At 41.0% G+C, this 14469-nt stretch overlaps 1 protein-coding gene across 7 annotated transcripts in view; it reads right to left on the reverse strand.

Moving 5' to 3' along the window:
- POGLUT2 (protein O-glucosyltransferase 2) overlaps positions 1 to 14469 on the reverse strand; it is a 139679-nt gene that overhangs the window by 54518 nt on the left and 70692 nt on the right. The gene's annotated exons all lie outside the window — the stretch shown is intronic.

Below are 14469 nucleotides of genomic sequence, written 5' to 3' on the forward strand. Positions count from 1 at the left end.
TGAGTGAAAAAAATGCTGCAAAAATGCTGAAAGGAGCGACATGCTGCAGTTTACAAAAACGCAACAGTTTTCCAATTCAGTCAGGAAAAAAAAACAAGAGTGTTCATGAGATTTCTGAAAAATAATAGCTTTTGCTGGTACAGTAAAATGCAGCTTTTAATTTGTATAAAAAATGCAGCAAAAAAAAAAACAGCAAAATACACAGGCAACGTGTAAACATAGCCTAAGGGTACTCTCACCCTGGCTTACAACTGGACCCAATGTTATTCTCTGGGGAAGTGCAGATCTGCAATAAATTTTTAATGCTGAATCGGCATGAGAAAACAGTTGCAACATGCTGCAAATTGCTCCGATATTCGGATCACGCACACCCATACAAGTCTATGGGTGCGTGTGAAACTTGGGACTGCAATCCTTTGCATGCTCACAGAGACAATGGAGGAGGTAGACTTGGATCAAAGTCTGACCGAGAGACGAGTGTCATTCACATAATGGGCCCGATTATTTTGCATGAGAGAATCTACACCAGGGTCAATAAGCCCTAATGCTGTGTTTTTACTTTGGTTGCCACTGCAGGGAAAGAATACTGTTACGACCTTGTTTCCAACTGATTACATATGATTGCCGGGCTTCCCAGCAGGTAGGGAACATTATGTCAAGGTCCACTTCTAATAAGTTGACATTTTTCAAAGCAGTGAACGCTTTTTGAAGGAATGAGTGGCTCCAAAAAAGTTGCTGACAAAGTGTCATTTATTTTCGTAATTTAAAGAGAACCTGTCAGAAACTTTAACCCCTTCAAAAACCACTAATATTATTGTTTAGCCATTTAAAAGATGATTCAGTCGATCCCATTTTGGCCCCAAGCACTGTTTCTGCAACAAGAAATCATGTTTTGAAATTGTCTATGGAAGTGCATTTGAGTGTGAGGATGGACTTCTAGCTTTTCATCCTTAGAGCAGGTGAACACAAATGTATTTTTAGCCCAACCATTGTTAGTCTTTCCTCAGACAGTCTCTGCATCGCTGCACGCCAGATTTTGATCCAATATTCGGACAACCCCTTTTCAATCTAATTGTTTGTCCCTGATAAAATAACAAAGCATATACTCACTGTACCGGCGCCATTCCAGCAGTGGCGGCAGGCTCGGTCCCAGGGCTCTCGTGCAGTAGCACTACGTGTGGTACCCGGCTCCCAATCAGTGCTGGTGTCACTGTCCCCGCCTTCTGTCAAATTGAACATGAAGAATAAGCCAAGGCTGCAGCTGATTTCTGACTTCCTCTTCATGTTCAATTAGTATGAAGGCTGGGACAGTGACGCCAACGCTTGTCATGCAACCGCACTAGAGCCCAGGACCGCGAGTGCTGACACCGCTGGAATGGTGCTGGCACAGGAGGTGAGTATAAGCTTTTTTATTTTATAGGCGCCAGATATGTAGATCGAAAAGGGGTTGTATTGGACAACCCCTTAAACCTAACATGCCGATCCTTTTTTATCACCAGGCACGGCTCCAGGTTTTCTTGGGCCCTGGGCGAAAGAGTTTCAGAGGGTCCCATTAAGTATTGTGGGAACCACATAGCCCTCCATATAGTATTATAGATACCACATAGTGCTCCACAGAGTATAATGGGCCCCATATATTGCTCCACACATTATAATGGGCCCTATATAATGCTCCATACAGTATATGGGCCCCATATATTGCTCCTTACAGTATAACGGGCCCCATATATTGCTCTATACAGTATAATATAATTGGCCTCATACATTGCTGCATACAGTATAAAGGGAACCATATATTGCTCCCGACAGTATAATGGGCTCCATACAGTATAATAGGCCACATATATTGTCCCACATAATGCTCCATACATAAAAAAACACACAAGTAGTCAGCTCACCTGGAAATCAGCCACCTCTCATCTGTTCCTGCACGGAGGTAGGAGCACACAGTCCACAGGAAAAAATACGATATATCCAGCAGGAAATTCAAGTAAAAATTCTTGTTTATTTCTTCATATTAAAATGGCTTGTCTGAACTGGGACTGAGCAATGTCTTATATCCTCTTTCCTTAAGGTAGCATTCCTGCAGCCAATTACCTTAATTGCCTCCCAGTATAACACCTGTGGTACGCTGCACCGCAATCCGATTGCTCAGTCCCAGTTCAGACAAGCCATGATTAAGACATCAAGTCGAAACGCATCGGAAGAACGCTGCCACTCCATGAACTTTTTATGCGTGTTGCTGTGTAATGCTTTTTGAGTGGTTTACCATTATCTATATTTTAATATGAAGAATTTTTACTTGAATTTCCTGCTGGATATATCATATTTTTTCCTGTGGAATACATAAAAAAACAAACAAATACTCACCCCTCCCCACTTACCCGCTGCATCAGTCTTCTCAGCATCTTCTGACCCTCTGCACTGCGCGGCACAGAGGGCACGCTGTAGTTACATTATCGCAGCCTCTCAGCTGAGACATCACAGTGCTCAGATGGAATGATGGAAGAGGAATAGTGATGAGTGCAAGTGCTCGTTACTTGTATTTGCCTAGAGTGCTCGGGTACACATCAAGTTTCACGGGTGCTCGAATAACATGTTCACATCCCCGAGTTCGCATGTTTTGTGGATGTTAGACAGCCACAAAACATGCAGGAATGCCTGACATCCACTGGGTGGGGACACGGACATGTCACTCGAGCACCTGCGATGCTCAGTGCGTACCCACGCACCCTAGGTAAACTCGAAAACCGAGAATTTACGCCGATGTTGCGACACCTCAGTACATGTTAGATAGTTCATGGGTCCAGCAAAAATAAGCACTATTACCAATGTTCAGCACCTTAACCAGAAAGTACATATACTCAAAATGTTTGGAAAGTATTATTTGCTTTACTTTGTTCACCTAATAGTTGAAAGTTGAAAATGTTTGTTGATAAGTAGTGTGAGGGCTGAGAACTCTGTGTGTACAAATTAGACTTGAAATTGGAGCAATCCTTTTTATAGACCAACCTTGGTGACATTTACATATGCAGGTCTGCTAAATGCTTCCTGAATTTTGGCATCTCAGCTTGAAGTACCTGTAACTCTTGGAAGCATCAGGAGTAAATTGCATGCATCCTAAGGACAACAATGTTGAGATGGTAATTAAATCAACATAGAAATGAGTTCTGCCTAATTGCAACTGAATTGGATTTTATATAGTTAATTTAGCAGCACCCTAATTGCAGCACTGATGAACTGGAGAGCTCCAGACATGGTAGTGGTAATAACATCTCATTCAATGTTACAAAAGATACTCATTGTACGCTACCAATAAAACGTGGAGCAGTTTAAACAGAAAATCAGCCTTAGTGACTTTAGTTGCCACCGATACACTGACAGATATAATGATCTATGAGCACAGACTAGGCAGATATTCCCCATACTGATCTTTTCTATTACGAGACAGCTTAAAGCATTTCAGCTGAAGAGAACTATATTGATCTATAAACGTCAGCAAACTCTGCTTTGACAACATAAAATGGAATTATGTGTTGCTTCAAGGAAGGGTAAATGATTCTTTTATTTTCCAAGAACCAATTTAGATTTATGGCTTGGGGAACAGAAGACAAGTTTTGTTTAGTCATTATTCTGGAGTTGGTGTATAAATGCTTATAAAAAGGTCGTTGACCCAAGAACTTTTGACATCTCACAGCTGAGACGAAAGTATGTTTCTCAAGGAGAAATCGGCACAAACAAACTTTTCCATTTAGATCTCTTTTTGCTTGTGTCCTCTAACATTTTATACAAGATACCCCTCTACAATTGCATTTCTCAATAGAAGTCATACTTGTCTCTAAGATATTACTCTGGAAGCTGAGAACTCTTACTAATAATGAAAATATAAGTCACCCCTTCATCTCTGCTGGTTGAGAGTTCTTTTACCCACTCTCAAATATCATCTAGAAATTCTGTACATTCCCAATTGAAAACCAAATTGATAGCTCATACCTGAAAACATGATCACCAGAGCTATTGTATTAAATAAGCAAAGAAAAAAGAGAATATTTCCAGCTCCTGGTATAAAAATATTTGTAACAAAAGGATATCTTAAAAATTATGCGTTTCGAACGTGACCACTCTTTGTCGAAGTCCGTGCAGACTAGACTTTTCTACTGTATTAAATGCCTCGTGTCATTATGCCTTGACTAAGAGCAGCAATTCTGATTGATGTCTAAAGTCATTTTAGTGATTCAACTTCCACTGGTCCTTTCCGAACTCTCATGGGACATCTGGACTCAAGGAATTGCTTTTCTGGAAGACCATTTACTGGATTTACATGTTTTTATTAACAATGCTTTTCCCTCCACTGCAAAAAAAATCTACATAAAAAGCAATATGCCTAACAAACTATTCAGATTTTTAATCAGACTTTTGCTACAATCTAAATTCGTCAATCCGTAGATACAGTGGGTACGGAAAGTATTCAGACCTCTTTAAATTTTTCACACTTTGTTTCATTGCAGTCATATAGTAAATTCAAAAAAGTTCATTTTTTCACATTAATGTTCACTCTGCACCACATCTTGACTGAAAAAAACCAGAAATGTAGAAATTTTTGCAAATTTAATAATAAAGAAAAACTGAAATATCACATGGTCATAGGTATTCAGACCCTTTGCTCAGACACTCATATTTAAGTCACATGCTGTCCATTTCCTTGTGATCCTCCTAGAGATTATTCTACTCCTTCATTGGAGGCTAGCTGTGTTTAATTAAACCCATAGAACTTGGAAAGGCACACACCTGTCTATATAAGACCTCACAGCTCACAGTGCATGTCAGACCAAATGAGAATCATGAGGTCAAAGGTACTGGCAAAGAAGCTCAGAGAAAGAATTGTGACAAGGCACAGATCTGGGAAAGGTTACAACAGAATTTCTGCAGTACTCAAGGTTCTTAAGAGAACAGTGGCCTCCATAATCCTTAAATGGAAGAAATTTGGGACCACCAGAAGTCTTCCTAGACCTGGCCCTCCAGCCAAACTGAGCAATCGTGGGAGAAGAGCCTTGGTGAAAGGGGTAAAAAAGAACCCCAAGATCACTGTGGCTGAGCTCCAGAGATGCACTAGGGAGATGGGAGAAAGTTCCACAAAGTCAACTATTACTGCAGAACTCCACCAGTCTGGTCTGTATGACAGAGTGGCCCGACGGAAGCCTCTCCTCAGTGCAAGACATATGAAAGCCCGCATAGAGTTTGCTAAAAAACACATGAAGGACTCCCAGACTATGAGAAATAAGATTCTCTGGTCTGATGACACCAAGATAGACCTTTTTGGTGATAATTCTAAGCGGTATGTGTGGAGAAAACCAGGCACTGCTCATTACCTGCCCAATACAATCCCAACAGTGAAACATGGTGGAGACAGCATTATGCTATGGGAGTGTTTTTCAGCTGCAGGGACAGGATGACTGATTGTCATTGAAGGAAACATGAATGCGGCCAAGTACAGAGATATCCTGGATGAAAACCTCTTCCAGAATGTTCCAGACCTCAGAGTTGGCCAAAGGTTCACCTTCCAACAAGACAATGACCCTAGGCACACAGCTAAAATAACAAAGGAGTGGCTTCAGAACAACTCTAGTAAATATAGGTAAACTGACTGAACAGCAATCTAGTCTGAACTGGTGCATAACCAAAAAAGACTTACATAGCAAATAGATCAATGGCTGCACTCAACTGTACTAAAGCAAGGGAATGTGCGATACATGAAATGTGAATAGCATAATGGCTTGTGAAATCTATGAAAAAACACATGAGATGCTTAGCACAAGATTTGGCCAAAAAATGTGAGCCCATCCATTATGCTAATCACATTTCATGTATCGCACATTTCCTTGCTTTAGTACAGTTGAGTGCAGCCATTGATCTATTTGCTATGTAAGTCTTTTTTGGTTATGCACCAGTTCAGACTAGACTGCTGTTCAGTCAGTTTACCTATATTTACTATGTACTATTTTTTCTGACTTGAACGCCCCTCCCTTCACCATGCTGTGATTTTTAATTACATCCAAACACAGTTGGTTCCGGCCTTCCTATAAATGCAGGCTTTACCATGCTATTAGCCAGAGGTAAGTGTTCCCACTAGGTAGACATGTCAGGGACCCATCCAATCTGAGATTACCTTGACGTTTGGTGGATGGGCTCACGTTTTTTGGCCAAATCTTGTGCTAAGCATCTCATGTGTTTTTTCATAGGTTTCACAAGCCATTATGCTATTCACATTTCTATTTGCTTCAAAACAGCTATGTCACCATTCTTGGCTGGCCCAGCCAGAGCCCTGACCTAAACCCAATTGAGCATCTCTGGAGAGACCTGAAAATGGCTGTCCACCAATGACGGAAATGGAGAGGATCTGCAAGGAAGAATGGCAGAGGATCCGCTAATCCAGGTGTGAAAAAAGTGTTGCATCGTTCCCAAGAAGACTCATGGCTGTACTACCTCAAAAGGGTGCTTCTACTCAATACTGAGCAAAGGGTCTGAATACTCATGACCATGTGATATTTCAGTTTTTCATTTTTAATAAATTTGCAAAAATTACTACATTTCTGGGTTTTTTCAGTCAAGATGGGGTGCAGAGTGTACATTAATGAGAAAAAAATGAACTTTTTTAATTTACCAAATGGCTGCAAAGAAACAAAGAGTGAAAAATTTAAAGGGGTCTGAATACTTTCCGTACCCACTGTAGATTGATTAGAAATTGGGGAAAAATACAAGTAATTCTCACTAAATTAGAATATCATCAAAAAGTTAATTTATTTCAGTTCTTCAATACAAAAAGTGACACTCCTATATTATATAGAGTCATTACAAACAGAGTGATCTGTTTCAAGTGTTTATTTCTGTTAATGTTGATGATTATGGCTTACAGCAAATTTAAAGCCAAAAGTAATTATCTCAGTAAATTAGAATAATTAACAAAAAAACACATGCAAAGGCTTCCTAAGCATTTAAAAAGGTCCCTTAGTTTGTTTCAGTAGACTCCACAATCATGGGGAAGACTGCTGACTTGACAGATGTCCAGAAGGCAGTGATTGACACACTCCACAAGGAGGGTAAGCCACAAAAGGTAATTTCTCAAGAAGCTGGCTGTACACAGTGCTGTATCCAAGCATATTAATGGAAAGTTGAGTGGAAGGAAAAAGTGTGGTAGGAAAAGGAGCACAAGCAACCGGGATAACCTTAGTCTTGAAAGGATTGTTAAGAAAAGGCCATTAAAAAATGTGGGGGAGATTCAGAAGGAGTGGACTGCTGCTGGAGTCTTTGCTTCAAGAGCCACCACACACAGACATATCCAGGACATGGGCTACAAGTGTCGCAATCTTTGTATCAAGCCACTCATGACCAACAGACAAGGCCAGAAGTGTTTTACCTGGGCCAAGGAGAAAATGAACTGGACTGCTGCTCAGTGGTTCAAGGTGTTGCTTTCAGATGAAAGTAAATTTTGAATTTCATTTGGAAATCAAGGTCCCAGAGTCTGGTCTGGAGGAAGAGTGGAGAGGCCACAATCCAAGCTGCATGAGGTCTAGTGTGAAGTTCCACAACCAGTGATTTTTGGGGAGCCATGTCATCAGCTGGTGTAGGTCCACTGTGTTTTACCAAAACCAAAGTCAGCGCAGCCGTCTACCAGGAAATTTGAGAACACTTCATGCTTCCCTCTGCCGAAAAACTTTTTGGAGATGGAAATTTCATTCTCCAGAAGGACTTGGCACCTATTCACAGTGCCAAAAGTACCAATACCTTGTTTAAAAACAACAATATCACTGTGCTTGATTGGCCAGCAAACTTGCCTGACCTTAACTCCATAGAGAATATTTGGGGTACTGTCAAGAGGAAGATGACAGACACCAGACCCAATAATGCAGACAAGCTGAAGGCTGCTATCAAAGCAACCTGGGCTTCCATAACATCTCAGGAGTGCCACAGGCTGATCGCCTCTATGCCATGCCACATTGATGCAGTAATTGATGCAAAAGGAGCCTCGACCAAGTATTGAGTGCATTTACTGAACACACATTTCAGTAGGCCAACATTTCAGATTTTAAAAGCATTTTTCAAGTTGGTGTTATAAAGTATTCTAATTTACTGAAATAATGACTTTTGAGTTTTCATTGACTGTAAGCTATAATCATCAACATTAACAGAAATAAACACTTGAAATAGATCACTGTTTGTAATGACTCTATATAATACATGAGATTCACTTTTTGTATTCAAGAACTGAAATAAATTAACTTTTTTATGATATTTTAATTTAGTGAGAAGCACTTGTATATGTAAACTTTGGAGACTTCTGAAACCATAACACTTTTATCAGATACTGTGACCTGCAAAGAAATACCTGCATGCTTGTCTGTGTCTGGTGGCTGCTGACATATACCTGACAAGTACGAAGGATAACTGGAAAATCAAATACTAAATGTGCATTGTGAGGCTATCTCCTCAACCCGGATTATACCGGCAAAGTTAGGGGGTCCCGTAAGCCTATTTGGTACTACTGTAATGAATACATAAGCTGGCGAGTTAGCATACATGTGCACAGATAATTCCACATTTAGATTTGCTAAAAAAATGTTCCTGTGCTGAGATAATCTTATAAATGTGTCCCTGCTGTGTATTGTGTAATGGCTGTGTCTGACCGTGCAGGGACATGGTCTGATCCCACCACAGATACTGGGCAGAGAAGGAAGGAAAAGAAAGGATACAGACATTACAGAATGGGATTGCAGCAGTAATTTCTGTATAATGTCTCAGAAAGAATCATTTGCAATCTCATGCTGTAATATCTGTTTACTTTCTTTTTTCCTCCCCTGCCCAGGAGGAAAGACCATGTTACTGTACGGTCAGACACGGCCATTACACAGTACATGTCAGGGGCACATTTAGGCTACGTTCACATTTGCGGTCAGCGCCGCAGCGTCGGGCGCCGCAGCGGCGCCGCATGCGTCATGCGCCCCTATATTTAACATGGGGGCGCATGGACATGCGTTTTGCGCCGCATGGCCGCAAGCGTTGGACGCAAGAAACGCATCAAGTTGCATTTTTTTTTGCGTCCAACTTTCGGCTAAAAACGACGCATGCGGCGCAAAACGCAGCGTTTTAGCGTGCGTTTTGCCGCGTTTTTGTTTGCGTTGTGCGCTGCGGCGCCGACGCTGCGGCGCACAACGCAAATGTGAACGTAGCCTTATAAGATTATCTCAGCACGGGAACATTTTTTTAACACATCCAATTGTGGAACTTATAATTATTCCAAGACCTATTGTTTAAAATGTACTTTATTCATGGAAAAAACCCTTAAATGATAAGACATGTTTGTTTAGCCAACCATATGGTAGCTCATAAAAAATGTCCAAAATATGGTGCATACATAGGACAACTTACGTAAATCAATATTTCCATTTTCCTAGGTTGTCTCCATTGTAAGAGTACATTTTAAAAAGGTCACGATGAAACAGCATGTTAAATGGGTCTCCTGACTCGCCTTATCTCTTCTAGATCACTTACACAGTGACATACAAAGTCATTAAATTATACTACTATGATTTGTGAAGGAGCCGATCTTTATCTCAGGAGCCGTTGCTGCAATAACATTCTGTCAGCTTATAGAGTGTTTACATCGGTTACCAGGATGCATTCTGTATATCCTGCGCTGTCTATAAGCCTACTCTCTCATGAGCGTTGCGTGCAACTGACCAAAGTCTCCATTGTACAAGCGCAACACACATCACTTCACACTACTGTAAGATACAGCTTCCCTTCACGTATCACAAGATGTACAACTGATAAGTATTATACTACCTCTCTATTAAGATAACTTAGATGGAATTGTGCTATATACCAAATTTCTTACATTATCAGATAGTACAGCTAGATTTTATTACCACAGTAAAGATAGTACAATTATCCTTAGAAAATGTGAGATACCATATATACTCGTGTATAAGCCGAGTTTTTCAGCACATTTTTTTGTTCTGAAAATGCCCCCCTCAGCTTATACACTAGTCATTGTCCCAGAAAGATGGCGGAGCAGTGGGTCACAGAGGCAGGAGCCAGCGGCTGCGGCTGTAACTGTGCCCGCTGCTAAAGATAAATAAATATTCACTGCGTTGGCAATGAATATTCATTTTTCTTATAGCACGCACAGTTACAGCCTCAGCTGCCGGCTTCTAGCACACATCGTACTTACCTTCCCTGCACGCCCTCGCTGCATCTCGTTCCGATGCCAGTCTTTGGCCAAGCGATCACGTGTATCCCGCTCATTAAGGTAAAGAATATTCACCCCTCTCTACTCCCGTAGGCGTGGAGTGAATATTCATTACTTTAATGAGCGGGGACGCGTGATCGCTCGGCTGGAAGAGCTTCTGGCGCTGGAACGAGATGCAGCGAGGGTGTGCAGGGAAGATAAGTAGGATGTGGCTTTTTTTATAGGAACCATACATACAAGGATAGGGTATAAGGAGCCATGCATACAAAGACTGGAATAAGGAGCCATGCATACAGGGACAGGGAGCCATGCATACAAGGATGGGGACGGGGAGCCATGCATACAAGGACAGGGATGGGGAGCCATGCATACAAGGACAGGGATGGTGAAACCTGCATACCAGGATAGGGATGAGGGGACAATGCATACCTGGCTTATACTCGAGTCAATACGTTTTCCCAGTTTTTCGTGGCAAAATTAAGTGACTCGGCTTATACTCGGGTCAACTTATACTTGAGCATATACGGTAAACGTCTAGCTAGAAAATTTTACTTTTACATTTGCACATGCAAAGTTGAAACCCTCCTAAAATGAAGTAACAGCCAACGCATTGCCTATGAAAACATAAAAAATTCACATTATGGCCACGTTCACATACTCAATATTTGGTCAGTATTTTACCTCAGTATTTGTAAGCCAAAACCAGAAGTGGGTGATAAATACAGAAGTGGTGCATATGTTTCTATTATACTTTTCCTCTGATTGTTCCTCTCCTGGTTTTGGCTTACAAATACTGAGGTAAAAAAACTCAACCAATACCGAACGTGACCTAAAGAGAACATGACACATGACAAATACGGTCAGTCTAAAAGAGCGAGGTGGGGCAAAGAAGCCTGGGACTTGCCTCTTGGACTAGTCATCCGAGATACATAGTCTCAGGGCAGATTTTCAAAATATGTTTTCTCGAAAACACTGCGGCATTTTAGAGTACAACGTACAGGGCTACAATATTGCAGCCAGTGTCTGATACTTGCAGCCCGAGAGTTGGGCAGCTTGACCCTCGGGTCAGGTTTCCTTTGATAAATTCATATTATGATACATATGGTGTTACCCCCTTTGACAAAAAAGAAAGGACATTACCTGAATTGTAGAAATAATTATAGTTACGGTAAATCTGTAGTTGATGTAATGAAAAAAATACCGGCCTACTGTCTAAGCTATGGTGGCCTTAGCTTTAACGAGGTTGTCTCATCAGAGAATTGAAAATGCAAGCACCTTGGTGATCACATAATGGCTGCGGCATCAGAAAACAGCTGATTCTACCACACTGCCAGGCAGTACACCTGAAATAGCCAGTACAGGTGAATTGTAGTATTACATGGCAGCCATACAAATGAATGGGATAGTCCCAAGTTATAATTTCCATATGTCATTAGAAAATCCATTTAAAGGGAATCTGTCACAAGGTTTTTACCAAATAATCTGAAAGCACCATGATGTAGAGACAGAGGCCCTGAATCCAGAGGTGTCACTTACCGGGCTGCTTGCTGTAATTTTGATAAAATCACAGTTTTCTTAGCAGGAAATTATCATTAAAGAACTAGAAAACTTGCTGCCATGTACTTTTCTATATTCATGAGTCCTCAGTAGCAAAAGAGTGGTGATAGATTTTCTTTAAAGGGAACCTGTCACCCCCCCCCCCCCCCCCCCCGTTTGAAACTAAAAGAGCCACCTTGTGCAGCAGTAATGCTGCATTCTGACAAGGTGGCTCTTTTAGTTATTGGTGCTGTAACTGCACCTGTAACGCCTCCTCACCGCTGTTTTGAAATGAGCCGGCGCCTGCGCTCTTTTCCCCTGCCTGGTGCAGGCGCAGTGAGCGCTTCCCTTCTTTCCTCATATGCAGTCCAGCTGACAGGCACCGGCTCATTTCAAAACAGCGCTGCTGAGGAGGCGGCGCCCGGCGCCAAGAGGATTTGAGTGACGGCTGTGTGGCGTCTGCAGCAGGGGGGGAAAGGCCTGCCTCCTTGACTGAAGAAAGGTATTTTCTGACAAATTACAAAATGGATTATTTCTGCAGTTACAGCACCCAGAACTAAAAGAACCACCTTGTCAGAATGCAGCATTACTGCTGCACAAGGTGGCTCTTTTAGTTTCAAACACCTGGGGGGGTGACAGGTTCCCTTTAAGGGTAAGGTGGAGAAGCACAGTAGAATACTGTCTCCAGATATACAGTGGGGGGAAATAAGTATTTGATCCCTTGCTGATTTTGTAAGTATGCCCACTGACAAAGACGTGAACAGTCTATAATTTTAAGAGTAGGTTAATTTTAACATTGAGAGATAGAATATCAAAAATAAAATCCAGAAAATCACATTCTACAAATTATCTAAATGTATTTGCATTTTGCAGTGAGAAATAAGTATTTGATCCCTCTGGCAAATTTGGTGGCAAAACTCTTTTTGGCAAGCACAGCAGTCAGATGTTTTTGGTAGTTGATGATGAGGTTTGCACACAAGTCACACAAGTCAGGAGAAATTTTGGTCCACTCCTCTTTGCAGATATATATATATATACAGTATATATATATATATATATATATATATATATATATATATATATATATATACATACTGTATATGTACACATGTGCTTCTCACTAAATTGAAATAACATCAGACAGTTAATTTATTTCAGTTCTTCAATACAAAAAGTGAAACTCATATATTATATAGAGTCATTACAAACAGAGTGATCTATTTCAAGTGTTAGTTCCTGTTAATGTTGATGATTATGGCTTACAGCCAATGAAAACCCAAAAGTCATTATCTCAGTAAATTAGAATACTTTATAACACCAGCTTGAAAAATGATTTTAAAATCTGAAATGTTGGCCTACTGAAATGTATGTTCAGTAAATGCACTCAATACTTGGTCGGAGCTCCCTTTGCAACAATTACTACATCAATGCAGTGTGGCATGGAGGCGATCAGCCTGTGGCACTGCTGAGGTGTTATGGAAGCCCAGGTTGAGTTTGCTGGCCAATCAAGCACAGTGATACTGTTGTTTTTAAAACAGGGTATTGGTACTTTTGGCAGAGTGGACAGGTGCCAAGTCCTGCTGGAGAATGAAATTTCCATCTCCAAAAAAGCTTTTCGGCAGAGGGAAGCATGAAGTGTTCTAAAATTTCCTGGTAGACGGCTGCGCTGACTTTGGTCTTGATAAAACACAGTGGACCTACACCAGCAGATGACATGGCTCCCCAAACCATCACTGATTGTGGAAACTTCACACTAGACCTCAAGCATCTTGGATTGTGTGCCTCTCCACTCTTCCTCCAGACTCTGGGACCTTGATTTCCAAATGAAATTCAAAATTTACTTTCATCTGAAAACACCTTGGACCACTGAGCAACAGTCCAGTTCTTTTTCTCCTTGGCCCAGGTAAGACGCTTCTGGCGTTGTCTACTGGTCATAAGTGGCTTGACACAAAAAATACGACACTTGTAGCCCGTGTCCTGGATACGTTTGTGTGTGGTGGCTCTTGAAGCAATGACTCCAGCAGCACCTTTTTCTACCACACTTTTTCCGTCCACTCAACTTTCCATTAATATGCTTGGAAACAGAACAGCCAGCTTCTTTAGCAATGACCTTTTGTGGTTTACCCTCTTTGTGGAGAGTGTCAATGACTGCCTTCAGGACATCTGTCAGTCAGCAGTCTTTCCCATGATTGTGGAGCCTACTGAAACAGACTAAGGGACCTTTTTAAGCTTAGGAAGCCTTTGCAGGTGTTTTTTGCTAATTATTCTAATTTACTGAGATAATGACTTTTGGGTTTTCATTGGCTGTAAGCCATAATCATCAACATGTAATTTTGATAATGAGTCTACAGTACAGACCAAAAGGTTGGACACACCTTCTCATTTAAAGAAGGCAAGAAATCCCACTTATTAAACCTGACAGGGCACACCTGTGAAGTGAAAACCATTCCCGGTGACTACCTCTTGAAGCTCGTCAAAAGAATGCCAAGAGTGTGCAAAGCAGTCATCAAAGCAAAAGGTGGCTACTTTGAAGAACCTAGAATATAAGACATAATTTCAGTTGTTTCACACTTTTTTGTTAACTATATAATTCCCAATGTGTTAATTCATAGTTTTGATGCCTTCAGTGTGAATGTACAATTTTCATAGTCATGAAAATACAGAAAAATCTTTAAATGAGAAGGTGT

This window comes from Ranitomeya variabilis, chromosome 3 (assembly GCF_051348905.1).
Source record: "Ranitomeya variabilis isolate aRanVar5 chromosome 3, aRanVar5.hap1, whole genome shotgun sequence".
Classification (NCBI taxonomy): Eukaryota; Metazoa; Chordata; class Amphibia; order Anura; family Dendrobatidae; genus Ranitomeya; species Ranitomeya variabilis.